Source organism: Camelus bactrianus, chromosome 2, assembly GCF_048773025.1.
Source record: "Camelus bactrianus isolate YW-2024 breed Bactrian camel chromosome 2, ASM4877302v1, whole genome shotgun sequence".
Taxonomy (NCBI): Eukaryota; Metazoa; Chordata; class Mammalia; order Artiodactyla; family Camelidae; genus Camelus; species Camelus bactrianus.
The window spans coordinates 29,458,726-29,486,509 of record NC_133540.1 but is presented as its reverse complement, the minus strand read 5'-3'; the positions used below and the strand labels follow the sequence as shown (position 1 = coordinate 29,486,509).

Sequence of the window (27,784 nt, the reverse complement as noted above, 5' to 3'; positions counted from 1 at the left end):
GCCCGCCTTCCACTCTTAGGGACCTAATACTCATCTCTCATCAACTTGGAACCTGACAAAGTCATCTCACCTAGAAGGCATGGGCCAATGGAATGTGCACACTTCTGGCAGGTGTGCCCTGCCTGGCATTTGAGAGGGAGGGGGCGCGGTGAGCAGATGAGGGTGTTGAGCTTCTGTATGCAGACACAGCTAGGAACCCTGATGGCTCCCCTAGACAGGGCTTTCATGATATTATGCAATTGCAGGGGAGCAGAATTTGTCACCCCAGAATATGTCTCTTTGACCTACTGATTGTTTTAAGCTGGCTATCTTCTGAGAAAAAGACCTGAGAAAAGCTTTATGCACCAAGTAGGAGTTACCCTTTTAAAGGAATATTTGCATTTGTAAGGTGTCTCCCTCACTGTACCGGAAAGAGGAGGATGACCAAATCTCTAAAAACTCATTGGTGGAGAAGGCAATGATTTGAATATGCATGTCAGATTTATTTACTGCGCTTTTCTTTGTAACCTTCCCTAACTGACTCTGCCCACCTCCACATCCTCTTTTGTCTTTAGCTGAGGATGGTATTTAAGGTGAGGGCTTCAATCTTTTTGGTGAGTTATTCACTTTCCCTGAGTCTCTCCCATGGATGCATGTTATTAAATATTTGTTTGATTTTCTCCTGTTTATCTGTCTCATGTCCATTTAATTTTTACACCAGCCAGAGGAACCTACAAGGGTAAAGGAAAAAGTTTTTTTCTCCTTGACGCAATAATATACCAAATTGAAATCCTTTTGAAGACTCCTCATTTGCACAAAAGTAAATTGAGTAAGGACAGTGAAAGTGACATAACCAGGAAAGTGTTTTAGAAGACCAATCCTGGAGGCAAAAAGGAATTTGGATTTGATAGAGATTGAAGCATGAGGAAGGGAGGTGGCCAGAAGAGAGGAACATCTTTCTTTGCTTCCTCACTAGAAAGAGCAGGAATCCCTGGGCATAGGACTTAGGAAAGAGAGAAGCGTATACAACTCACAGTGGCCCAGCAGAGAAAAGATTTTCTTTTTCTTTCATCCTCTTGTTTGCAGACCCTCCCTGATAATTTTCATTGTAAGGCAGGGGGTGCTTTAAGAGTAGTGTTTTTTCCCCTGATAATCATGGTTATTATTTTGCAGCTTTTAAGATTTTATTGACATTCAGTATTCTAGCACTGTGCTGATCTGGAGGTTTTGGGGATGACTGTGAACTTGACCCAGGTATTTTAGGATTTTTGCTAGCCCTAGGCAGTTAAAAACCTGAAACTCAAGGAGATTAAATAGTTTACTTCAGCTTCTATAGTGGTATTTTAAGGCTGTGGAAATGGCAGTATTAAAAAGCTAATGAACTTTTGTTTTGTTTCATGGTGAACTGGGATGGAGCCAAGACTGGTGTTCCTTAGTGTTCAAAGACTCCAACGTTGGGCAAAGCACTGACTGGGCAGACCATCCCATCCAACCAGAAAGTTGGCTGCCTCTGAACTCCGTCCTGAGAGTAGGAAAAGGAAGGGAAACATTTGTGTTATTTGGTCATAGGTAGGAGGAAACTTACAAATCCTCTACTGCAGTGTCTTCATTTTCTTGGTGAGATAATTCCACTCCAGAGATTCTGTAACTTGACTGAAATAACAGAGCTATTTGGTGGCAAGACTCCTGACTCCAAATTTGTTTTTTCAATCATATCCACTCCTTTAAGATTTAAATAACAACCATACAGAAACTCATTGAGCTAGTTAAGACCATTTGCAAGAAAAGGAAACTAGAAAAAAGAGGGAAGCAATATTTAGGTAAAGCATCTGATTGCTTTGTAGGAACTTTAAATTATTTAGGCCGTGAACAGGGGCTATAAAAATCAGTCACCGAGGATGTAGCGAAGTTAGTTTAAGGGCACATAGAGAAGCTTCCCTTTTGTGATGTAAATCAGTGTAGAATTGCCTGTATGTAGGCTATCTTTTAACTCATACGGGTCTTGTAAAACAGTAATAAATGTGCTTTCTATTTGCCATTTCAGCTACCCTCTATAAATTAGAAAAACTAATGGATACAGGTGAATCTGAAGCCTGGAGAGCCACTTGATAGGCCTTCCCTCAAGAGCTAATGTCTGTCTGTCTGTGTGTTCACAGGGTAATGTATCTAGGATGTGCGTTACAAAGAAACAAAAATACAAATGTTTCAGTTCCCAAAGGTCTGAGATCTTTTCCACTTTTTTAGATTGTATCAGGTAATTTATAAGATGTGAAACTGATAAAAGACAATGTAGCACCCCATAATTCAGTACAGTAACTCACTAAAAATCTCTGGAATTGGTTTGGTTTTTTAATATATTAACAGTTTGTGAGGCAAGGAAGGAAACCAGATCACATCCATTTTAAAGTACAGATGCACCAGGAGTCCACAGGGAGGTGCTACCATTTTTTTATTATTTTTAATTATTAAAAATAATTTTTTTATTAAAAATATTTTTTAAAAATTTAATGAAAGTATTTTATTCCATTGGCAAATTACAGAGTGCCGGGAAAATGGGAGAGGAGAGATCACAGTTTGTGAAATAGTTATTTTAGAGCTGAGTTGTCCAGGGAACTTAAAAAGAAAATAGTAACAGATTATGTCTGCCTCCTTACCTTTGTGGTGGGGTGATCCCTCACGTTTGAGTCCCACGAACTGCAAGGGCTTATGGTTGGTGGTTCTTCCTGGGCAGAGTCATAAACATTTTTTTTACTGTGACTTTCTTCATGTCACCACCTTCTGTTTTTTGATTTTGATTTATTTTTAATGCATTAAAATTCGAACTATTAGGAACAGGGGAGCAAATCTAGTCTCTGCATTTTTTAAGAATGGGTCTTAGGGCTAACCTGAATCTATTAAATAGTAGTGTCCTCCATATGCATTTGTTTGGCCTCCCTCCTAAAATTTCAGACCCATATTATGAAAGATCAGAATGTTAATTTTAGTTAACATGATAAATATCCAGATATTTTAAGTTATTTTGGTGAATATGGTTTCAAATCAGATGCACAGATGACTTTCAGTGATGTTTTCTGAGCCTTTTTCCCCCTAAGGCTATTATTTTATAGGCTTTCCTTGCTGTAGATACTCTTGGCTCCTAGGCTATTGATGTACAGTTAACCTGAAAGTAGCTATAATGTAGGGCAGTGACTCAGAAGAATCTTGTCCCTCTTTCATTCTGTCTCTTGGTCCTGTCTTTCAGCTTCATATTTATGATGACTGTAGAATTGTCGAGGGTGGTGATACTGAGGAAGAACTGTGGTTGAGTGCCGTATCTTCCTTTCTTCCAAAATTGGTGAAATAGTAAGTGTTTAATCATTCTTCAGGGCAGTCACCTCATCAGGTGGAGTCCTAGCTTTTGAAACCAGCCGTGTAAATTGTTGGTCAGTCCTTCTTGTATTCAGCTAGATCATATACTAGTTTTGAGCCCAGGGTCCTAGGCTACCTCCTACCCCCTTGCTGTGTGGCTCAATCATATAACTTAGTCTGAGTCCCTTTCCTTATCTATCCAATGAGGATAATTATCATGCCCACCTTTCAGGGTGGTTGTAAGGATTAAATAAGAACATTCAGGAAGCGTTCTCTTTGGCTTCAGTACATAGTAAATAAGAGCTCAGTAAACATTAGTTATTATTGAGTACTCACTGCATTAAAAAATGTGCAGGCAATCTCAGGAAGATTACATAGTTGAGGCACACACTGAAATAACGTATGTAATTTGTGTCAGATATTTCTATTTCTGAAACGCCCTGGCTTGCATTCCCGTTGGAACCTCATCATAATAAGAAAATGAATGCCCGTGACTAAGATGAGGGCTCACCCAAGTTCTCATCAATCTTGGGAAGTTGTTTTATTTTTCGTTTTTCTCAGCTTTCCATGGTTAAGGACATTACCAAACCATTAAGCCATCTTTCCAAGCCTTTGTCATATCTGTTTTATTCCTGACTTAGGACTTTATGATTTTTATGACAGCAGTGGAAAGGTAACCTTCAGTTTTGCCTTGGAAATTAGGGTATAATGTCTGCTCTCCAAGATGATGGATCTTAACCTCAGATGCATATTAGGATGATTTGGCGGAGATTTTGAATGCGTCTGATGAAATGCAGATGCCTGACCACCCCCGCCCTAGAGAGTCTGACTGAATGGTCTGGGGCAGGAGCCCATGGCATCAGCATTTAAAAATATGCAGCTGTGGTGGAAACTGCTGCCCTAAAAAATATGTACTCTCTTTATTGTACACCTCCCCCCCTCCCCTAAATTTAAAGTATTTAAAACTTATCAGCAAATTGCAAGTGATCCTAGAAACTCTATAGATTTACAGCTATTAATAAAAGACTAATAAGTGTGTGGACTATTTCAGAATATTTGGTTGTATTGTTTTCTGAAGGGGAGGTAATTAGATTTCTTCATTGATTTCCCCTTGGAGGAGGTACCGGGGATTGAACCTGGGACCTCTTGGGTGCTGAGCACACACGCTCTACCACTCGAGCTGCACCCTTCCCCCCAGAATATTTGAAATCTGATTGTATCAAGCGTAGATTAACCATTTGGGTTGTAATGTCCCTTTGGGTAGTAGGGATTTATTTTTAGTTGCAGTAGCATTGTCTAGAGGAAACAAAAATCCCCTTGACTCTTGTCACTCTTTAAGACCCTACTGTTCTTTTGATCACACTGATTTATGAAAACACTTGTCTGGTTTACAAGAGTAATTTCTGATTTTGTAGACAAGAAATGGGTTCAGTCATCTGAGACAAGTTTACTCATAACCTTTAGGGAAGATTCCCTAAGGGTATGAATATTGCTTCTGTCTTTAATGCTGGAATATGCCTTTAGGGAAGGAACTTCCTTGTTTAAAGACCCTTCAATTTTTTAGCAGCTGTGGACTCTGGGGTTTTGTAATTAAATGAGAATGGTCATTGAGCTGTGAGTGTTTATTTCTGTGGTTTCTTCTGATCTTTGTCTGCCTTTGGGTGCATTAGCTCTATTTCTAGTTCTGTAGGTCTGGCAGCTGTTAGAAATATCACGGGTGTTTGCTGAAATTAAGTGATAGTTTTATGTACAATCACTGCTGATTGGATTGCCCAGAGTTGAGGTTTGTTTTTTGTTTTTAATTTGTCTTCCCACATAAAGTTGGTTAGGTTGGGGAATTTGCTCCAATTGCTAACAATTGCTTTAAAGTGTGCAGCATGTTAGCCACAGTTGTTGCCATAAGCAGCTGTATTAGCTTGAACACATGGTAAACGTTTTATGGTTGGAATAGTAAATGTTGCTTGGAGGGGAGAATTTGTTTCAGAGAGCTTAAATTGACCTGTTAAAAAAAAATGTAATGGAAACCTTGAACCTTGAGATGATATATTCCTGAGTCTCCTGTTTGGAATTGCCAGAGGGCCACCTGGAACCCTTGGGTTTTATTTACAGTGTTCTGTGCATTCATTTGCATTGGCTCACTCAAGTCCAAGTCTGAATTCTACTCACTGCAGAGTTTAGAAGCTAATACCAACACACTATTTGTTTAAAAATCTCATCAAAGTTCCCGAAAGAAAAACGCACAAACTAAGAGTTGTGTGTGCATTTCAGTTATATTCTGGGACCTTACTGAAAACTGTAGCCCAGGAAACAGCCTCTCAGTAGCTCTGAGACGGCTGCTTCAAAGAGGTAGAGGAAGAAGCCGGTATAGGTATGATTTTGGCGGGGAATATATGTAGTCAAGTATACATCTCAGTAAGAGGTTACTGCTAGTCACAAGGATCAGATATCTCAGTTAATGATTTTAGTGCTTTTCTAGGAATGAGAAGATGCAAGAATCTGGGTTCATTAAAATTTTTTTCCCTGAGATATCTTTACCTAAGGGGCCTGTTTTCCCAAAGCAGAGTGCCTCGTTCCGTTTTTCCTTCTGAATTCCTCTCAAGGTGCAGGGTCAGTCAGTGACTGCAGTGGCTAATGACTTGATCCTTGTGGAACTGGATGGCAGGCAATGGTCTTTGTTTTAAAATGGAGAGTATTTCCCTGATGTTTTATCTCTGAAGGGGTGAAGTTCTGATTTCTGCGAAGAGTAAACAATTTCTTTTCTTTGTGTGACAAATGACTGCCCAAAATGCAAATGTTAATGCATATTTTATCTGAGTTTGTAATTAGAGCACAGCTCCAAGCAGTGATTAAAAGTCTGCTGCTCTCATACAGTTGTTGTGCAGTGCTATGAAGAGGTGGGCTCTCACTGGGCTGATTGCTGGTCCTTTTCTGATGAGGAGACAACCCTCAAAAAGCAGGGCTTCTGGCTTTTTTCAGATCCCTCTGAATGGCAGGGAGCCTTGCCTCCTTTCCGAGTTTTCCTTGTCCCTGGGATAAACGGTGGGCGTGACACTGACTAATGATGACTATGATCATGTAAAACAGCCTCTGATTAAAGGGAGCCTGTGGGCCTGCCTGGGTGCATTATTCTCTGGGGAGACACATCACGACGGTAGGGTGGAGGGAATTCTCTTTCATATTCAGGAGGTAAATTGCTCTCATCAGAGGACCATCAGTTAGTTAAAGGCAATTTAAAATGAGTTTTTCTCATTTCAAGGAAAAATGCCAAAAAAAATTAACTGTTTCAACCAGAAGAAGGAGAGAGGAACAAACAGCTCAGAAGCCTCAGGCCTGCAGGCAGCAGCTCCTTGGGCTTTGCAGTGGTTACATCCTTGGCTTAGGAAGGGCAGGCTCCTCGTGACCACACAAGTACCTCTGAAAGAGACTCTTCTCATGTATTTAATATTCATGGGTGGTTTCCTATAAAGTTGCAGGAAAAAATAGTTTGTATCTGCCTTCCGACCTTGCACCAATCTGCTAGTTATCTGTCAGCCAAACGATACTGTAGACCTCAGTTAAGACCTTACAGAATTTAACTTTTGAGACCTAAATCTAACAGTTGAGTGGAAAGGCATTGTATCTTGTGGTTTTCCCATCCCCTCCAAAAAAAAAAAAAAAAAAAAAAAAAAGTGGAAGAAACTGTACTCCTGTGCAGGGTTACTGTTGCCGAAAAACTGGCTTCTGAACCCCAATAGCCAAATTGATACTTGGAGGCAGAGTTTGGGGAGAATTAAAAAAGAACAGCTTTATTGCCTTGCCAGGGAAGAGAAGCCACAGCAGGCTGATGCCTCAGAGACCGTGAGCCCGTCTTGGGGTAAGAGTCCTGGGGTTTTGTGGAAAAATGGGAACATAAGGGTGATAACAATCAGGGTGTGGGCAGGATCTACATTCCTTTCATCCTGATAAGAACTTGCTGCTGTTACGGAGGAATTAAAGAGGGCCTGCCCATTTTCTTGAGGTTCAGTCCATGACCTTGTTTCAAGACCTCTAGGGTGAAAGGGTAAGTTACTCTAAGAAAAGAGTGCACAAGGAAGGGAGCACGTTAGCCATAAGATCAGTTTAGCTAGAAGCCCAGGCCTGAACAGTTCACCAGCTGTCTTGTTAGTTTTCCACTTTCACTGCCGTTAGCTTATTCATCAGTTAGGACAGGAATTGGGATCTCTCCTCTGTGTGTATGGCAGCTGCTGCAATCCTAACCCTGTAACAGCCATCCATTAATACTCGTAGGTTAATAACTTTGCAAGAAGTTGGCAGTGACACCTAACACAGTATGTGCTCTTCTTCATGGAATCAGTCAGCGCTCTTGAAATGGCTAATCCACATTTCTCATTGATCAACTCTAGATTTCAGCTTGTTCTGATTGTTGAGCTGATGGACTGTCAAGTTGAGCTATCTCTGTTTCCCCAAGGTGATGTTGCTTTTGAAGCTCAAAGATAGATGATCACATGGAGATGGGATGTTTTATTCATGTGACGAGCAGGAAGGTCCCATGAGCATCTCATGGCTCAGGAAGAGCCTGTGCTGCTATCACTTCCTATAGGAGGCAAGAGGATCCACCTGGGATAGCCACTGTGTTTGCATTGGCCAGAGTTCACACATCTTTGTTCTTGGCTTCTTGGCTTAGCAGGCAAAGACTCCTGGCCCCTGTGTGCCCTCTTACCCAGGCCCCTTCCCCAGCTGCTCTGGATGAAGACAGTGCTCATTCATACCCAGAGGGGCCAACTGTTTGCAGAAACCTCTCATCTGACACAAGTAGGACCTTTCCTTCTGGAAAATTACTAAAATATTTTCAACAGAAAAACTGATTTCTAAAGATCCTTATGCAAGACTGAACTGAGAAACAACACTGGTAGAGGTGTCAGATTCAGAAAGAAAGCAAAGTGTATGGGACATACTTACACTAAAAAAATGATTCGTTGCTTATCTGAGATTTAGTGTCTGAATTTTATCTGGCAACCATAGAAGCAGATAATGTTAAAAGAAAGAGAAAATTATCCCTGCTGATATTTGGAGTGGGGAAGGGGTATCAACTGAAATAAATGCACAGCCTAAAAGTTGAGAGTTATGTTTTATTTGGCGGGAGGCCTCGAGCTGGGGTGACAGCCTCTCAGATGGCTCTGAGGGACTGCTCTGAAGAGGTAGGGGAGGAGCTAGGATATATAGGAGCTTTACAACAAAGACCAGGTAGTTGGAACATTAAAAGATTACTTGTTAACTAAAGAAAATCTCAAGTTAAAGAATTTAGCACTTTTCTGTGTATGGGAGGAAACAAACATTTGGGCTCATTGTATTCATTCCTTTGACAAGCACCCAGCTATCTAGGGCCAGTATCCTGTCCTTTCTTATTCTGAGTCCCCTCAGAGTGCTCCATTGTGAGTGGCTGCAGAGGCCGGGGTGCAGGCTTGTCTTCACTGCGGGGTGGCGGCAGCCGCTGATGACTTGATGGTTTCATCATTTGTTTACTGATACAGTTTACAGTATTTTTTATTCACAGGGGAAAATGACTACTGCAACTGGGAGAAAAGTCAACCTCAGTCTAGTTTACAAGAAACTAGAATTTTTCAGCATTAGGCTAGAAACAGTGTGAAGAGGGAAATGGATAGAAAATATACAGACAGTAGGAGTGTTGCTAAAAGATTGGCCCCCATCCCTGATGAGCCAAATAACCCAGAGACAAGGTCTTGGAGCGAGAAGAAAAGAGGCAATTTTATTGCTTTGCTGGGCAAAGGTGACTCACAGCAGGCTAGTGCCTTCAAAACTGTGAGCCCACCTTGGGGATGGGGTGGGTGGTTATCTAGCCATAGCTCAAACAGTGAAGCATCGATAATAAGCAATAGAATCATCTCATCAGAAAACTTAGAATGGTGACTTGATGCCTCCAGGCGACCGATTCTGTAGAGGCCAGCGGTTAGATCTCTTTATCTCATAAGCACTCAAGGTGTGGTCTCCTTGGTAATTCAGGCTATTTTGTAAGGTTACAGTCCTGTGAACTTCTCCTTGGAGAAGGACCCAGAGACCAAGCTTGATTATTACTTTCAATGACTGGAATAAAGTAGAAACAGTAAAATCAAGAGCTTTAGTTTTAACAATGGGCCTGGAACTGTGAGTAGCAACTGGTCCGTCAGGTCAGTTGACCGTTTTAAGGGCAAGCAGAAGAATAAGCAATCTGTTAGCCTAAGTGTGACCGGTTTTATCAGTCCTCCTCCAGGAGTAGCATGGGTCACGGAAGGTGAGGGTGTTCCCTGTGATGGGGAAATGAAAAATAGTATATTACAGTGGAAAGGTTCTTTATAGATTATTTGGTCTTATATCTTCCTTTCCTCTAGAAGGAAATTAGAACTGAAATATTAAGGGGCTAAGTTACCTGACTACATTTTCATCATCATTTAGAGACAGAACCAAGGACAGAACTTTGATCTCTGACCCTTCCTTTGTGAAAATCTGTATGTCACGACTTCGACACACTTTAAGTTTAGAGTCAATCCATGTAAAATCAAGTACTCTTGATAATGGAGACATCTAAAGAGAGCTTTCTTGTGTAAAAGTGATTGTTACAGAAATCGGAGCAGCAATGCTCAGTTTCAGTAACTGCACTCTCCCTCCTGCAGAGACCAGATTCACAGTGTCCTCACCATGTATTCCTGACTTATTTGGATTCCTAAGGGTAGTATCCCAGGTTTAAATTAAATTTAACTCCCAGTTTGGATTAAATTAACTCAGTGATAACTTCTAGATGTATGACTAGAAGTCTATCTTGTCTGAATCTCTCTTAAGGAATTTACAGTCTTGTTGATACAAGACATACCCACATGAAATAAAGATCATTGTAAAATTAGTCAAACATTAATTTTAGTTGAGTTAAATTAACTGAAATTCAGTATGTTTGATGTAGGAAGAAACTTATCAAGCCTAAGGAAGGAGGTAACAGTATTAACTGAAGTGAATCTTCCTAAAGAGTAGGAGTTGAACTTACCCTTGAAATAGCAGAAGAGTGTGCAGATTAGGGGTGGGGTGCAGACGTAGGCAGAGCATGAACAAGATACAGAAATAAAAATGATCATGGAATGTTCTAGAAATGTAAGCATTGGCTATAGCATAAAAAGTCATACTTCCACAACCTCCATTGCCCTGTACCTTTTTGCCCCTAGTTCTTTTACAGTCACAACTGAACCACTCTGGCTAGTCTGGTCTATTCATTCCACCTCCTCTCGAAGGAAGCCCTTCCGAGTCCTCCGGGCCACTCCCTCATCTGGCTGGATGGAAGATAAATCAGCACGTGAACCCTCTCGTGACGTGTCTAGAACATGGCTCAAAATTGTGGAGATACGTGGGAGAAGTGAAATAATTTATTTCCTGCTTACAGACATTGTCATTCATTTGGGGGGTTTTTTGTTTGTTTGTTTTTTGTTTTTGCATTTTAAACCTTGTTTTACTTTCAGCTAGAAATATCAAACCATTTCAAAAGCAATTGCCGTAAAGAATAAAATAATATCTTATGACAAGCTAGCAGGTTCAGGCAAAATCCTAGAATTTGTATTACAGGGTGAAGAATAAATAACCTAATTCCCTTTATTAAGATTTTTGTTCAGAATGAATATATTGAAATTATACAGAAACTCTCCCCAATGACTGAAGACGTAAAATCCCCAGGAAATGAATCATTTGATTTTCAAGATTTTAACAAAAATATCCTAAATTTTTGTGACCTAACACTAGCCATTACTGAATTTAATTATTTTTACCTGCAATGTTTGTCTCTAAAATTCATTTTATTTTTATTTTTTATTTTTTAACATTTTTTATTGATTTATAATCATTTTACAATGTTGTGTCAAATTCCAGTGTTCAGCACAATTTTTCAGTCATTCATCGACATATACACACTCATTGTCACATTTTTTTCTCTGTGAGTTATCATAACGTTTTGTGTATATTTCCCTGTGCTATACAGTGTAATCTTGTTTATCTATTCTACAATTTTGAAATCCCAGTCTATCCCTTCCCACCCTCCACCCGCCTGGTAAAATTCATTTTAAATAACCTGTCAAAACAAAGTAACACTTGTGTCATCCACTATATAATTTCACTAGGAATTCTTTTCATAAATTATTGCTGGGTTTGCATGTTCCCCTCTCACAGAACTTCTGATACCTAAACTTCTGAATTTTCTCTGAAGGCCACATTCTCTGAAAACAAATTACATGTTTAAGTTAGAGATTGTGGTGATGGTTTCACAGGTGTGTATTTATTTCCAAACTCAGCAACGTGTATATACTAAATATGTTTAACTTTTTGTAATGTCTGTCATATCTCAATAATTATTTTACTTTTTATTTATTTTTTACTTTTTTTGTTTAAAAATTCATTTATGTATTTCTTTTACAATATCATATTTTTTAAATTGAGGTATAGTTGATGTACAATATTATATGTTATAGTTATGCAATATAGTAATCACAATTTTTAAAAGTTATACTCCATTTATAGTTATTATAGAATATTAGCTGTATTCCCCATGTCGTACAGCACATCCTTGTAGCTTATTTTACACCTGATAGTTTGTACCTCTTAATCCTCCACCTCCGTCTTGCCCCTCCTCCTGCCCTCTCCCCATTGGTAACCACTAGTTCCTTCTCTACATCTGTGAATCTGTTTCTTTTCTGTTATATTCACTAGTTTGTTGTGGTTTTTTTAGATTCCACATGTAATTGATATCTTACAGTATTTGTCTTTCTCTGTCTGACTTATTTCACTTAGCATAATGCCCTCCAAGTCCATCCATGCTGGACACCAGAAACTAATACAACATTTTAAATCAACTGTACTTCAATTAAAAAGCAAACAAACGAACAAACAACCCATTTAAAATATGGGCAGAACTGAACATTTTTCCAAAAGAGGAAATGTAGGTGGCCAACAAGAACATGAAAAGTTGCTCAATATCACTAATATCAGGGAAATGCAAGTCAAAATCACTATGAGATAGCATCTCACACCTGTCAGAATGGCCATCATCAAAAAGAACACAAATAACAAATGTTGGCAAGGATGTGGAGAAAAGGGAATCCTTGTACACTGTTGATGGGAATGTAAATTGGTGTAGTCACTATGGAAAACAATATAGAGGTTTCTCAAAAACCTAAAAATAGAACCACCATATGGCCCAGCAACTCCACTCCTGGGCATATACAGAGAAAAACAAAAACATTAACTCAAAAAGATACATACACCCCACTATAAACAGCAACATTATTTATAATTGCCAAGATATGGAAGCATCCAAAGTGCACGTCAATAGATGAATGGATAAAGAAGATGAAGCATATATGTGTAATGGAACACAACTCACCCATAAAAAAGAATTATATTTTACCATTTGTGACCCTTCATTCACTTTTTTTTTCCCACTTCAAAAGCCTGAATTTTATAACTGGTATAAACATTTCCGTTGTATCAAAAACAACAAAATGCTTAGAAATAAACTTAACCAGGAGGTTACCTGTACTCTGAAAACTGTAAAACATTGATGAAGGAAATTGAAGGTGATACAAAGAAATGGAAGGATATCTTGTGCTCTTGGATTGGAAGAATCAACATTATCAAATGGCCGTACTACCCAAAGCAATCTACAGATCTACTGCAACTCCTGTCAAAATACTTATTACATTTTTCACAGAACTAGAACAAACAATTCCAAAATTTTTATAGAACCATAAAAGACCCTGAATTGCCAAAGCTGTCTTTTGTAGGTCTTTTTTTTTTTCCCCCTCTTTCTTCTTTTTGTTCTCTTCTTATGGTTTGATGACTAGAGAAGGTTCTTTAACATTTGTTGTAAAGCTGGTTTGGTGGTGCTGAATTCTTTTAGCTTTTGTTTATCTGTGAAGCTTTTGATTTCTCCATCAAATCTGAATGAGAACCTTGCTGGATAGAGTATTCTTGGCTGTAAGTTTTCCCTCTTGTCACTTTAAATATATTGTGCGACTCCCTTCTGGCCTGTAGAGTTTCTGCTGAAAAACCAGCTGATAACCTTATGGGAATTCCCCTGGATGTTACTTGTTGCTTTTCTCTTGCTGATTTTAATATTTTCTCCTTATCCTTAATTTTTGTCAATTTGATGACTGTGTGCCTTGGTGTGTTCTTCTTTGGGTTGATCCTGTGTGGAACTCTCTGCTTCCTGGACTTGGGTGATTGTTTCCTTTCCCAAATTGAGGAATTTTTTGGTTATGTCACTCATTTTTACTTTTAGTAGTAGTTCCTCCAGTACCAGGCATGGTGCTTTGTATGCAAGAGGTGTTCAATAACATAATCTGCTCCAAGTTGTTTGCTGTTCTGCATGCTTGAAGACCTGGCTTGACCTAACAGATAGTAGGCAGGAAATATACGTGTTCTTTAATGAAAGGGACCTTCCTTGTCTTAGTAATCGTTTTGTTTTTTTTTTTAAATTCCCTTTGTGCCTCATGCAGTGCCAGGACCAAAGAGCGAATTTTAGTGAATTGTGTGTGGACACGTGCATGTGTGTGACAGGAAGGAACCTATAGATCATGTCCCCTAACCTCCTAGCTTTATGAGTGAGAGAACTGAGAACCAGAATGACTAATAATGTTCTCAACGTTATTGAACAAATTTTAAGTGTTACAATCCATGTCTCCTCACTCTAGCAAGTACTGCTGTTTTTTTGTTTGTTTTTTTGTTGTTGTTGTTGTTTTAAGGATACTTTGTTCTTTCTCATCTTTACCTGGCAGTCCAAGAAAAATTAGCTGGATTCAAGGTGTTCAGTTGTCCATCTCTCAGTGGCAGGCCTCTCCCTTTTTCCTGTTACTGGAGTAAAGCAGAAAGAGCCCCCAAGGAGTCAGAGGACCTGGCTCCTTTCTAATCCTGCCACTGCTTTTGTGCCTTAGAGGATTCACTTACCCTCTCTAAACTTCTGTTTCCAGACCGGTAAAGTGGGGTGGGCATGGAGTTTAGCACCACATAGACAAACGCTCGGTCCCTTCTAGCACCATTCAGTAACTGAGTGATATACTTGGGAATTATATTGGCTTTTTGAGGGTTTAAGAATGTTCTCCTCTTCTCTTCTTTCCCTCTTTTAAAGTGTTTCCGCAGCGTTTGCCAAAAGTAGAAGCGCATAAGCCTGTGTGGGAGTGAGGTGGGGGAGGGAGGGCTAGGGAGATGGATCTGGGCTGCATTGCGTGACAGGTTTCTGCTCTCCTGCCCTTCATTCTCCAGGGGGCACAGGATGCAGCCAGCTCAGCAGGATGGCCATGGCCTTTAGAACATTAGGAATCTTTCTGGTGCTGGGTGCTCTATCTTTGGTTCTTATGTGGTCGGTTTGTTTGGTTGGTATCTATGTTCCTGAAGCATAATAACATGCAGAGTAAAAAGACCGGCTCTTCCAGGTGTCACCAGTGATGGAACAAAGGTTCCTGAGGCATTGTATGAGGAAACCACAGCAGCTCCCCTTGGGAAGGGAAAGGAGTGTGCCCCGTTCACCTCTTTTAAGTGCGGAGCCTCCCCGGAAGGATGTATTTTCTAGAAGGAAAAGCCTGCGCTTTTGGCAGGAGAACTGAAATAGAGAAATTGAGGTTGACCTATTTCCTTAGCACTGCAAGCCTTGCATTGTCCTCCCAGGCAGTATGAAAATCCTTGAACTGGGAAACCGACAGCTGCAATCAGACACTTGCATTGAGGGAACAATCATGAATTTTAATAGGAGAGCTGCTGCTGGGAGAGGTTGGGAGAGGAGGGGAGCCAAGCCAATTCAAACAAAAGGAGCGGAAGGGGGGGTCACTCCACATACAGCTCACGGCAGTGATGAGAGTAATATTCAAATTACTTATCCCACAGCGATGTTGATGACTTAAGAGGGAAGGATTGCCGAACTGTTGTGAAGTGGAGGGGGTTCTGAATCTTCCGTGATTACAAATCCCACTGCACTGAAGGCAAAGAAGGCGGGCAATGCAAAACGTGACTTGTTAGCAGGAGCAGTCCCCAGACACCGCGCTCCAGCAGGGCCCAGGAAGAGAGCCCCGAGGACCGCGGTCACTGCCACGCAGATTCAAGTGCTTCCCCCTCGGGGACTGGCGGGGACAGGCTGCACAGGCGGCGGGGACACACGTGCACAGCCCCAGAGCCGGTTTCAGGACGTCCTGCCCAGCGGCCCTCTGTGCTGTGCTGGAACTTCCCTTCTGAGCCCCCGCCAGCATCCTGTTTGTCCTGGGGCGGAAGTGTTGGAATCTGTTCCCATTGTCAGATCTCTTTGTGAAGCGGTTGCTTCTTGCTGTTAACATTCCCAAGGTGGCCTCCTCAGGAGTCAGGATGTAGAGAACATGATCAGAGGAGCGTTTCTCTCTTTAGAGCAAGGTTCTGTCCGCGCCTGCGCCGCCACACCCAGACCGAAGCTCTGCACCGCTTCCGGGGATGAGCGCATCCCACCCATCCCACACCCCCAGGCACTTTGTCTTTATTTGTTTACATGGCTCTGTCACTTTAGAAGGGGGGCCTGAGTCTTTATCAAATCAGGAACATAATCATTTCAAAACCCCATTTTTCTGAATCAATCTTGATTTTTTTTTTCCTAAGCAAAGATGCCACTTTAAAAAAGTACATTACAAGCTTTGTTCACCAGGCTCCTCTGTTGGTGAGATTATTTAGCCTGGGGATAACTGACCAGAGACAGTTATCTGAGAGAGTGCTGGCTGCCTTCCGAGAGCTACAGGAGAGGTACTGAAGAACGCCCTCCCACTCAGGCATGGAAGCAGCAACTGCCCTTTTCTGAATGGGTATTAAAGAATGAACTAATTTCTTGGCTTGTGAGCAGGTTCTTCTCCTGTCGTAGAAAGGGGAGGTGGTGAGTCATGTCATCGCACGGTATCCACGGGGGAACTGGTTCCCTGACCCATCATGAATACCGAAAGCCGCGGATGCTGAAGTCCCATAGCTGGTCCTCTGCATCCGTGGATTCAGCCAACCGCAGGTCTGAAGTAGTTCTGTAGTTTTTATTGAAAAAAGTCCAAGTATAAGTGGACTTGCGCAGTTCACACCCCTGTCCTTCGGGGTCAGCTGTGTGTCTGTGGTGGGGAATTGGGACTTAGCCGGACTAAGGCAGAACACGTGAGAAGTGGAGACGAGGAGCAGGGCTGCCCATTACCAGACTGTGAGGAGGGAAGCGTCCTGGATCCCCGGCCAGGGCTTGTCACCAGCCCTGCAGGTGTTGGTGCAGCCTTTGTGGGCTGTTCGGCCCGGGCCTCACATTTGTGAAGATTTCCTATTTAGTCTTAACAAGTATCGCTGAGTGAGTCTACATAGTTGTAATTTATATGTATTTAAATAGTTTGTTGCATTATGGGTGGAATATATCGTGGTTACCGTAATAACCCATTTTTGCATTTCTTCAGGTTCTAGTAGGTGGAAGTGTTCTGCCTCTTGCCTCCTCAGCGCCTTCTCTGTTCCCTGCGCACACGCTTCCTGTCCACAGCGCTCCTGATGCTGAGGTCTGCACGGGCTCCCGTGTCTTTGTCCTGACTGTAAGGGGGGAGAATTCCCTCCAAGTCATCTAAGTTGCTAGAGACAAAGCAGCTCTGGTGGTGGAGGATAGGTGGGTGGGGTTCATGGTGGTAATAACATTTACTTACTTTGGGGATCCTGCTAGAGTTCCACTCCTCACTACTGCGTGGTCATACCGCCCTCTCCCCTTCTCCTCACATCTCTTTTCTACCTAAGCCCTCTGGTTGTCCATGGCCATCACCACGGTGTAGTAGAAAAGCTGCCCACCCCTGCCCTCCCCCCCCCATGAGTCTCATGCTTTGCTGAATCTGGAGTCCCCTGCCTCTGTGCTGCTCATCCACTGAACATCCCTGCTCATCGCTGAACATTCCCTGTGTGTGTGTCCTCGGACACGGTGCTCTGGGGACAGTCACGGTCTCCAGGTGCTGGACGTTCTCCCCATCCTCCTCTGCGGCTCCGAGCTCATGGTGACCTCCCTAAGCCCCCATCCTGATACTCCATCTGGCTTCATCCACCTGGCTTCATCCACCTGCTTAGGTTCCCGAGGTACCTTGTCACACCACAAGAATCTGAGGGTCACTTCTGTTCCTATTGATGGAGAAATAACGTACCAAAATGTCTTCCTGGAGAGAGGCTGAGAGGTCTTAAAGCCGTAGTGAGGCAGGGTATTCTTTAAGTCGTTCAGGTGCCACAACGGATTGGAAAATGGCCAAGAAGCAAAGAGGCTCTTCTTTCCAGGCGGAATAACAGCCTCCTTGTTGGGAAGGGAATAATCAATCCCAGCTGTAGAAAAGAGACCACGTTTCCTTTGCTTTACCATTCAAATCTAATCTCATGACATGAGTGTCTGACATGAGTAGCATTCTTGCCCAGACTGGTGGCCCCAGGGAGGGAATGGTTATTTAAGACAGCTGGCTCTCCATGCAAGGCATATAACTTGATGATAAATGCTTACAGATAACTTCCCTTACTCACTGGTCCCAGTCCCAGTTTAATTGACACCCCTGGAGATTTGCAAAAAATACATAGATGTTTCTTTGAAAGAATATCATGTCTCTGGATGCAAGAAAAAGATAAGAAATTCTGCATGCGCACAGCTCATCAGCATTTCCCTGCTTGTGCAGTTCTTCAGGGAGGGGTTCCTTTTATGCATTCCCTGTGAAGCAGAAGTTTCCTGTGCCTTTAAAACCTGTCTTGTGTTATAGTATAGAATAAATCTGACATACGATTTTGTTTTTTCTTCCTTTGCTTTGTGTTTGAAAGGAACTATTTCTATGAATTAGCACTTTTAAGTCATCTTGCAGATTTTTTTTTTCCCTGAAAGCGTAGGTAGAGCTCCATCAAGAATAATTTTAAATTTTAGTAATTTAAAAATTGTTTTTTCCAGAGTTTATACTCCTTTGGATCAAGAAACCTTGTTCTTGGATTAACAGTTATACATAAATTCCTAGACCTAAGTGTCGAGCATTTGCTGCACATTCCTTTCTCGTCATTGGAGATGAAGTCTGTGGGCAGAGAAGCAATTGATTCACACATCTTTTCTTCCATCTGAGAACTTGGTCACTATAATGGTAATAATATATAAACTAAAATGGATATTCTGAGGAAACAGGCATTTATTTGAAAGATTTTGAAAATACTGAGTGTATGTAGAATTTGTCTTTGCAATCAAAGGTAATAATGTTCAATGGCAGAGTGATAATTAATCTTTTGAAAACAAAAACATGAAGAATGGATCGATGACCTAAAAAAATAAATAAAAGGAATTGATAAGAAAAAGTAAGACCTGGCTAGGTTGCAAAATCAGTACTGAGTGAAGAAAAGTAAATTGCAGAATTGATATATTTAGGATGCTATAACTTAAATAAAATTTTTACAGCATACTAAATAATGTTCCTGGTTGTCTATAATATGAAGTCTAAAAACATGGCTTGCGAGGACCCAGGCTGAATACTTGATAGTATTTTCCTGGGGTGGTGGAGAAGGAAGGCAGGCAGGAGGGAGGAGAAATGGGGCTTGGGACCAGGAACAAAAGCAATTTTAACTTTTGTTTTATTTTTATACAAGAAAAAGATGTGAGGCAAAGATGACAAAATAACATTAACTCTGGGTGCTGGGCATTACCTGCTGCAGTCTTTGGTCCTAAATATATTAAGTTACCTAAAAATGAAACAACAAAAAAGCTATGTCTACCTTCATTCTAAAGTTTCACGTATATGGGAGTAGAGGTGCACAGTCAATAGATAAAACTCTTCTACGAGTATTTGTATTTTTGATAAACCAATGAGTCTGACCTCTGAGTACCTTGCTTTGAGTCCTCCCAAACCAAGGACTTGTTCTAACAACTCGCAAATTAGTTATGTATATGTTAGTGTAACAAGTTTTGGCTGTGTTTCAGGAACAGGTGCCTTTTAAACAGGGAGATCTAATTGTGGTATTTGCCTGAGCCAGTATCACATTCGTTTTAAAAGTGTTGCCATAAATAATTCAAATAGATGGCATGCTTTCTGTGTCTAAATAGCCACAGGCATGTAACTTATTCAGAGGATTTCTTCTGCTATAAAAGTAGGACCTTCATCTGCTAAGAAGGCTGCACTGGGAAAATTTTCTCATTGCTTTTCATGTAGGATTTACGTTGGTTTGAAAATGAAAATTTTGATTCCTTGTCACTGTGAAAAATAGATGCAGCAATAGAAACCCAAACCTTACGGTTTCTGTAGCATAGAACTGCCCCACTTATTTTGGACTCAAATCTGACCTATTCACCAGGCTGGACCACAGCCTAAAATGAGGAAATACACAAAGGGAGCTTTGTCACTAGTGTGAGATTTGGGCACTAAAGTTTATTTTCTTTCCTTCCAATCAAAGCCTCTAACCCTCACCCAGGTGACTCTTACTTTTCATTTAAGTTTCTGAAACCTGAAATATCTCTCCAGAATGTTAAATGCAGTAAATTAGAAGTGGACAGGGGGGCTGCTAAAAGAATAGTTGGAGTGGTCCTTGTGATACAAAAGATGAAGGTTCAGAGCGTGATGGCAAGGGAGGAGGAAAGTAATTTTAAGATCAGAAGAAACATTAAAAAAAGAAAAGACATGATTCATTTTTAAAGAAATAGGGATGATGTCCCCTCAAACCTAAATAACCCTACTGCGTTAGAGCTTATAATGGTGTTTGTTCTGATAGTGCTGAGTGTTTGGTGTTTTCCAGAATAAGTATTGAATGAACTGATCAAGCTTTTCCATACTCTTCCAATGAATGGTTCTCTTAGACTTGATTCCAAGGGCCTTTATTATCTGAATGTGCTTACCATATGCTAAACTGTTGCCAAGAGAGCAGACTAACCTGATAATGGATTTTTTGGTATGCAGAGGATGAATTTCTGGAAGATGTTGCAGGTTTTGCTTTTGTGATAAAATCTTTAAAGTCACAATATTTATTAATATGTATTTATACTCTTAGAATCTCCAGTCTGGCCGCATATGGAGTCCTATTCAAAAACCATATGATTCCAACTTGTGCTTGTAATTTGTTTTTAGAAAGAGCCGATTTGTTTGAAGATATCAATTCCAGAATATATTAAGTATTCCCTAACGTATAGGAGGTTGGTCTCAACTTGTCCTGACCTTAAGACTTGGAAGTTGATCCTTTAAAAAAAAAAAAAACAAAAAAAACCTAGGTATATGCTTGCATGCTTGCCATTCACTTACTTCATAAAAGCACAACATAGAAAAATTAGTGGTGGTTCGGGTTTTAGACACGTATAGAAACTTCTGTGACTTATCTCAATAAGGTCTCTTAGGATGTTTTCATAGGTTGTAAATCACACTGTAGTGTGCGGTCAAGTACACAGGATGCACCCCAAGTCAGACAGGCTGAGTTCAGATCTCAGCTCCTCCCTCACTGGCTGTGAGACCCTGAGCAGGTGACTTAACCTCTTTGAGCCTTGGTTCCTTTTTGTGTAAAATGGGCATCACCGTGCCCACTTCCCAGGCTGCTTCTGGGGGCTGGTGCAGTTCCTGTGTCAGTGAGATTCCTGGTGTGTGCCGTTTGTTTCCTTTCCCTCTCTGCTGGAAACAGAAAAGTTTGGATTAGAAAATTACCGCCTTATTTTGATTCTCAGTTGCCTCTTCTGTAACACTATGATTTCTTTCTTTGTTTATTACGGCAAGATGACTGAGTCCTAGGGAACACTGACTCAAAGTTCTAGTCACTTTTGCTTGAAAATGTTTAGCTTCTACATCAGAGTTAGAGGAAAACTCATGCTTCACAGATTTCCTCTGACTTCCTCACCTGAATTCTGCTAAAATTTGGCTCCAGCCTCTCTCCCTTGGTGGAAAGCTCTGGAGTAGGTTTGTAACTTTTCTCCTGTAGGAATTAAGACCGGGGTCCTCAGTGGGGGCAGTCAGAGGGTCAGCTTAGAAATCACCTCCTTTATAGGAAGGGCGATCATTGTCCCTCCTTCCAGAATTTGGTAGCTAAATATCTGTGAATTTTTCATCCTAATGGGATATTAATGGTAGAGGTACTTCCTGAAACCAAATCTTTGGCCTCCAGATTCCGTGACTGGGGGCATTGGGTGTCGCTCAAGTGGTAGAGCGCATGCTTAGCATGCACGAAGTCTTGCTAAGGTTCAATCCCCAGTACCTCCATAAAAATAAATAAATCTAATTGCCCACCTCCCCCATCCAAAAAAAAAAAAAAAAGATTCTATGATTAGTCTCCATTGGTGAATCATCATTATTACGGGGAGGACACAGTGGGAAAAGGAAAGTTAAGTCCTTCCTTTTTTATTTTTTTAATGAAAGCAGACTAAATGTAGGGAGTTGTCTGCAGATGCCAGTGAGAAGCTCTTTACTGTAAGTGCTGTCATCTTTTAGCTTCAGTTCTGTTTCCATGGCAACCACAGGGTTGGTGAGTGCCTGGCTGAATGGTTTTACAGGAAGCCGAAAAACATTGCTATTCTAAGTAGCTTTCTTCTTTGCTGTATAAAGGAGTCCCTTCCCTGACTGTAGGCCAGCCAACATTTACTGGGAACAAAGCAGGCTATTTATGCTGATTGTGTTTTGGGTAGAGGGTAAAAAAAAAAAATAATTCAGGGAGAATGCCAGTCCTTGCTTAGTGACCTGTGAATTTATTTTTCTGGTTGTTGTTCCTAGCATTTTGTAAAAACTGAGTGACTTATTTTAATTCTTTATTTCAGGTACAATTTCCCTGTTCATTTTAAGCAGAGCTTATATTCTAGAGCTAGAACTGGCGAAAAAAAAAAGAAGGTGGTGGTGGTGTGTGTCTGGGATAATATTAGTTACGGTGTAGTCAGTCTGCTGAATTTATAGCTTTCAAGTATCTACGAGGGCAGTCTGTTAAAAAAGATGTCGCCTGCTAGCAGCAGAAACAGGCAGATAATGGCTTAGGCAGTTACTAAGCTTACCCTTTATTGTATATTAAAATTGTCAGTTGGATTTTTTTTTACATCTTAAAAAACTTATGTTTCTATTTGTTTATATGATTAAAAAATTATATATGATAGAAAAGCCCATGGGGGGTTCAAAATTAAATGCAGTTCTCTTTTGGCAATTTGTAACTTGTAATGTGACCATTTCTTAGGGGGAGAAAAGTAAGGATATCAATACCATTCCATTGAAAGCCTGTAAAATTTAGTTTCAAATATAAGCCACTTCCTGGGCTTTCTTTCTGGAGCTCCTTCAAATCCTCTTTAGAAGTAAGATAGAAAAAAATGTTATTTCTAAACTACTTTTCTGTAGAGGCCACTTTTTAAACCTGAACTCTGATAATGAAAGTATTTGATTTGAACAGGAGGTGCGGACCTTTGTTCTCTCTCCGTCTCTTCTTCTTTCTTTCATGTATACACACACCTAGTTAAAATGAAAGAAAATCCGTAAATTCCAATTCCATGTATTTTTACTTCTGATATCTATCATGCCATTATTTCTTTTATAAAGTGTGGTCCTTGTTCCGAAAGGTAGACATTCCAAAGGGGCTAAGATTTTGACCTTGACTCTAGGTCAAGATAGGTTTAGATAAGTTGATGTTAGTTTAAACTATCCTCTCACTGAGATCCAGTGATGTTTCTTTTGCATTTTTATTGGGTCTTAGAAATTTTCCATAAAATAGACTTGTGAAGTATCTCAAGAGACCCTTATTTAACAGAACCCCAAGTCTTTGAATGGCACCAAATAGCAGGTTTAATTTCAAGTTGCTTTGCTATGAATCTCCTCTACCAAATGGTTGCAGTAGTAGATTTCATAAGGAATTTTTCTCAAATCACCCTAAAATAATGATGAGGTTTAATTCCTGAAAGAATTTACATGAGCTAAGATGAATATTTTAAGGTGTCCAGAGCCAAAATTTGATTAGCAAATATTTGCTGAATACCTCCTTAGGGAGCTACAGGGTTTGACTGGTATAGTCAAGGAGTTTATCAATTATCTTGGCATAAACAAACCCCTCATAAATCTGGGAACAAGGACTACCTTGCATAATAATGGGTTGGTAGGAATTCATAGAAAGAGTGTAAGATGGAGCCTCTGGGGTGGGGGTGGCAGACTACCTGGAGGAAATGGGACTCAGGGCATTTCATTAATTCAATAGAAATGTGCTGAACACAAAGCATACACTCTGGGTGCTGTGTACTATGCTGGAATTCTAGTGATGACCAAGGCAATGTGTGTATGTGGAATGCACAGTCTGGTAAGAGGTCCAGACACAAAACCAGGCAGTTGACTCAGTGGTAATGTCTGTGCTTGACAGAGTATTAAGGGAAAACCTGGATTTGGAGGGCATGAAGGTTTCATTGATGACGATTTCTTTGAGGTCGTATAAAGCTGAAACTTGAACCGAAAGAAATCCCAAATGAACATTGCTATTTACCCGCTTATAATAGTGGTCCTTTTTTTCTCCCTCAGAAAAATGAAGGCAGCTTTTCTGAAAGCAGTGTCCTAAATCCTAAATAAGCTTTTCTTAGAAACTAAAAAATTTAGATTATACAACTTTGTGGTAGGAAATGATCTTAGAGAATTCCAACCTGCTTTATCACCAGCTCCTTAGTAACTCTGGGAAGAGTAAGACATACAGGATTTCCAGAGAGCTGGGGAGTCAGAAAATGGAGACCTTTTCTGGTTCAGAATGTAAGTGTCCAGGAAGGATGACATCCCTATGTCTTCTGCCTTTTTTCTTTTGAGGAAAGAGTTTATTATGCCCCTAATACATGCATAGTATATTTTATCAGACCTCAAGCCTCTGTATCTGTTTCTGTATCCTTTCACAGACCAAATAGTGAAAGAAAAAAAAAGTGAGTGTGGCCATCTGTTAAGAACTAGCACTGAAATTACACCTGCCACCTCTTCACCCTGCCCTAATTAATCTGTCTACTGAAGGATAGAAATATTAGTGTTTTTATTTTTTTTTTTGAAAAATTAGTGTTTTTAAATGGCCCACATTCATTTGGAAAAGTTAGATCTGCTGCTCTCGTGTACACATTATTTCTCAGTTGGAGTTTCCCTGTTAGATCCTGCTGATGGCTTTAATTTTGTGCCTTAGCAGGAGGACTACTGCCCCTCTTTTGTGTAGCTTGCTTTTAAAATCCACCTAACATCCATTATTCGTGAAGAATTTCTTGCACTGAAGAAAGACTTTAGAAACAAACCGTAAGAGGTCTTCTAAACCGATAGACTTTTCCTCGCCTTTATTAAGAGTGATTTTGAGACGTTATTTGTGGGATTGATACGTTATTTTCTGAAGTCACATTTAGTGACATGGCTCATAACTCAGTGTTAAATGCCAGTTTTTGAAATATGTGATAGAAGGAAGAAACACCACCAGAGTTAAAGAACAAGAAATATGTTTAAAAAATAAAAGAATTATATATGTGTCCAGATACGTGGAATATTCTAAAGGTATTGAGTATTTTATGGGATGCTGTTTTTCATCGAGTTGTTTCTTCTTTGGGCTGCTTTACTCCTGTGGCGGATCTTCTATTACAGTGTTCGCCTATTGTGACGTTTTGAATGGTAATTACTGCTTTTCTTGTTCATCTCTACCGTGAGACTACGTGCTTCTTTGTTTATGCTTGGCCTGTGGTAGACACTTGATTAATGCTAGAATTTTTTTTTCCCCTGGGAAAATATCTAATTTATTGAACTTGTAGGAAAGCGTGTGTTTATTGGTTATACTTATAGAAAAGATTATCCATTGAGTTAAAATTTTTAAAAAGTATTTGAGGCCATGAATTAATGAAAATGAAGAAATAACATGTATCAACTCCTTTCACATGCTGTCATGTTTAGTCCTTAAAGATGTAGTGGAACTGGTTTCTTGCCCATGTTGTAGACTGAGCCTCAGAGAGGTTGAGTATCTTACCTATGATTCTACTTGTTTAGAAGAGGGGGTGGGGGGGAAAGTCAGGCTCAGCAGGGTGTCCTCTGCTCCCAGCAAAAGCTTGTGCTGGCTGAGGGCATGCCTTCTGGGCTGACACCTGTATTTTAAATACCACCACAAGTGCGTTATCCTAGACGATGGGAGTGAAAACAGAACTGGAATCTGCTCATTCCCCTTCTGTGGATATCAGTTTTGGTTCACCTTTGTCCCCATCAACTTGCATCCCTGCCTGCTGGTGTTCTATTTCTAGTGTGTTTTAAGTTTATAGTTTTAGTTAAACACAGTAATGACAGTGCATAGCAGTACCCATCTACGTTGTGAAAAATATGAACTGAGACTTGTATTTTGAGCCAGCCAGCAGCAGAGGGAGGGAAGTTCCCATTCTTTCCTTATTTATTCATTATCGGTGCAGTCTAGTTGTTTGCATCATCTGGGTTCCTGTCAGTTTTCTTCTGTTGGCTATTGAGATGCAGCCCAATGAAATAGTAACAATTCCAGCTTAAAACGTTTTTATTTTTCTTAAACACTGTACAGGCCGGTAGCTGCTTTCTAGTCTTAGGACAAAGAATGTCTATCATGCCGACTGTGGGACCCCCAGTGGGCCCTTGATGCTGCCTGCAGGCCCATCTCATTTCCCTCCTTGTTCATTCTCCCCACAATCACAGATTGCAATTTCACACCTTTTCTTTCTCCTCGAATCTGCTGTACCTCCTCCCCCAGTCTCACTGTGAGCTAATGACTTTGCTTCAATTTTCTTGGTGAAGCAGGAAGCAATCCACCAGCCTCCCCACCACATACGTGTCCCCACCTGGCAGCTTCCAGCCAGCTTCCTTTGTAGTCGAAGACTGACCACATTCTCATGCAGGTTGAGTCCTTTTCCCTGCACACTGATCCATCTCCTCTCACAAAGGGATGCAGCTCCCTTTTCTTGAATCACCATTTTCCCCCCTACTAGATAATTTCAACAGCATAGTAACCTGTGTTATTTCTCTCATCTTGAAAAATAAGTTGTGTTAACCGTGGACTCCCTTCTTCCTTCCGCCACCTTCCCACTTCTCTGTCCCACCTTTCCAGTCAAAATGCCTTGAAAAAGTTGTCTGTACTCAGTGTCACCAGTTCTTCTCCTGTCTCCCGCTCCAGTTAGACTTTCATTTTAGCCACTACACCAAAACAACTTAAAGACCCTCATGACCTCCGTGGTGCTCAGTTCCATGGCCATGTAACACTGACCCAGTGGATTGCTCCCTCCTCAAAACACTTTCTGAGCTTCGTTTCCGTGACGTACAGAGTCTTGCTTTTCTTCCTCCCTCGTTGACTGTTCCTTGTCAGTCTTCTTCACTGGTTTCACTTCTTCTCCTTGACCTTGTGATGTGGCTGTGTTTTGGGGCTCAGGCCTTAGCCCTCTTCCCTGTGTGCATTCACTGCTGTAATTAACCTCAAGGTTTTAAAGACCATTCACCTGTTGGTGAGACCCAAATTTACATCTCCAGGCTAGCTCTCTCCCATGAAATTCAGATTTATGTCCAACTTTCCATCCAGCACCTCCACCTGGATATTTAATAGGCATTTCATAGTTCATGTTCCAAATCTGAATTCACCAGCATCCTCCCACCACTAACCTTGCCCGTTACCTTGAACTCTTCCACTAGAGTTACTGGCCAGCCCATCCTTCCGGTGGCTCAAGCCAAAACCCTGAGCCAACATACTCTTCTCTTTCTCTCATGTCCCCATATCCAAGGAGCAGTGAGACCCCCTCTCATTCCATCCACTCCTGACACCTTGGCACAGGCCACTCTCCTGTCTTGCTGAGTAGCAGTAGCCTCCAACCGTGCTGCTGTCTGTCCTTGTCCTTCTGCAGTTTGGTCTGAACACGGCGTTATGCTGTTTGAAGTAAGTCATGTTGTGGCAGTCCTCTGCTCTGAAGCCTCCAGTGGTTTCCTGTCTCACCCAGAGGAAAGGCAGAGTCCTGACTAGGGGCTGGCAGGCCCTACCCAATCTGCTTCCCTTCTTTACTGTGCTGACCTCTTCTGCAGTCAACCCCTCCCCTCTAACTGGTCCAGGACTGATTCCTATGAACACGCCGAGGCCTGTGCATATTCTGTTCCCTCTCCTGGAACCACTGACACCCCTCCCCAGATATTCATGTGGCTTCTCCATTACCTCTCTTAATATTTTGGTCAGATGTCGCCATTTCAGCGAGGCCTTCACTGACCACCCTATTTAGCATGGCAGCACCTGTCCCCTGCATTCACTGCTCCCCTTCCTTACTATCTTTCTCTGTAGCACTTACCACGTTTTAACATTGTGTAAATTTACTCATGTATTTTTTTATTGATGTATAATCAGTTACAGTGTCAATTTCTAGTGTACAGCCTAATGTCCCAGTCTACTCATGCATTTTTGTTGTGCATCAGCTTATACTTGCTCCATGAGGGCAAGGATTTCTGTCTTTCTGGTTTTTTTTTTTTTTTTTTACTGTTTCTGTTGCTAGCATAGTGAGTGGCATGTGGTAAGTTCTCAG

At 41.0% G+C, this 27,784-nt stretch overlaps 1 protein-coding gene across 15 annotated transcripts in view; it reads left to right on the top strand.

Annotated features, from left to right (window-relative positions):
- The window catches only part of DCLK2 (doublecortin like kinase 2), a 136,195-nt gene that overhangs the window by 52,161 nt on the left and 56,250 nt on the right, over positions 1-27,784 (top strand). The gene's annotated exons all lie outside the window — the stretch shown is intronic.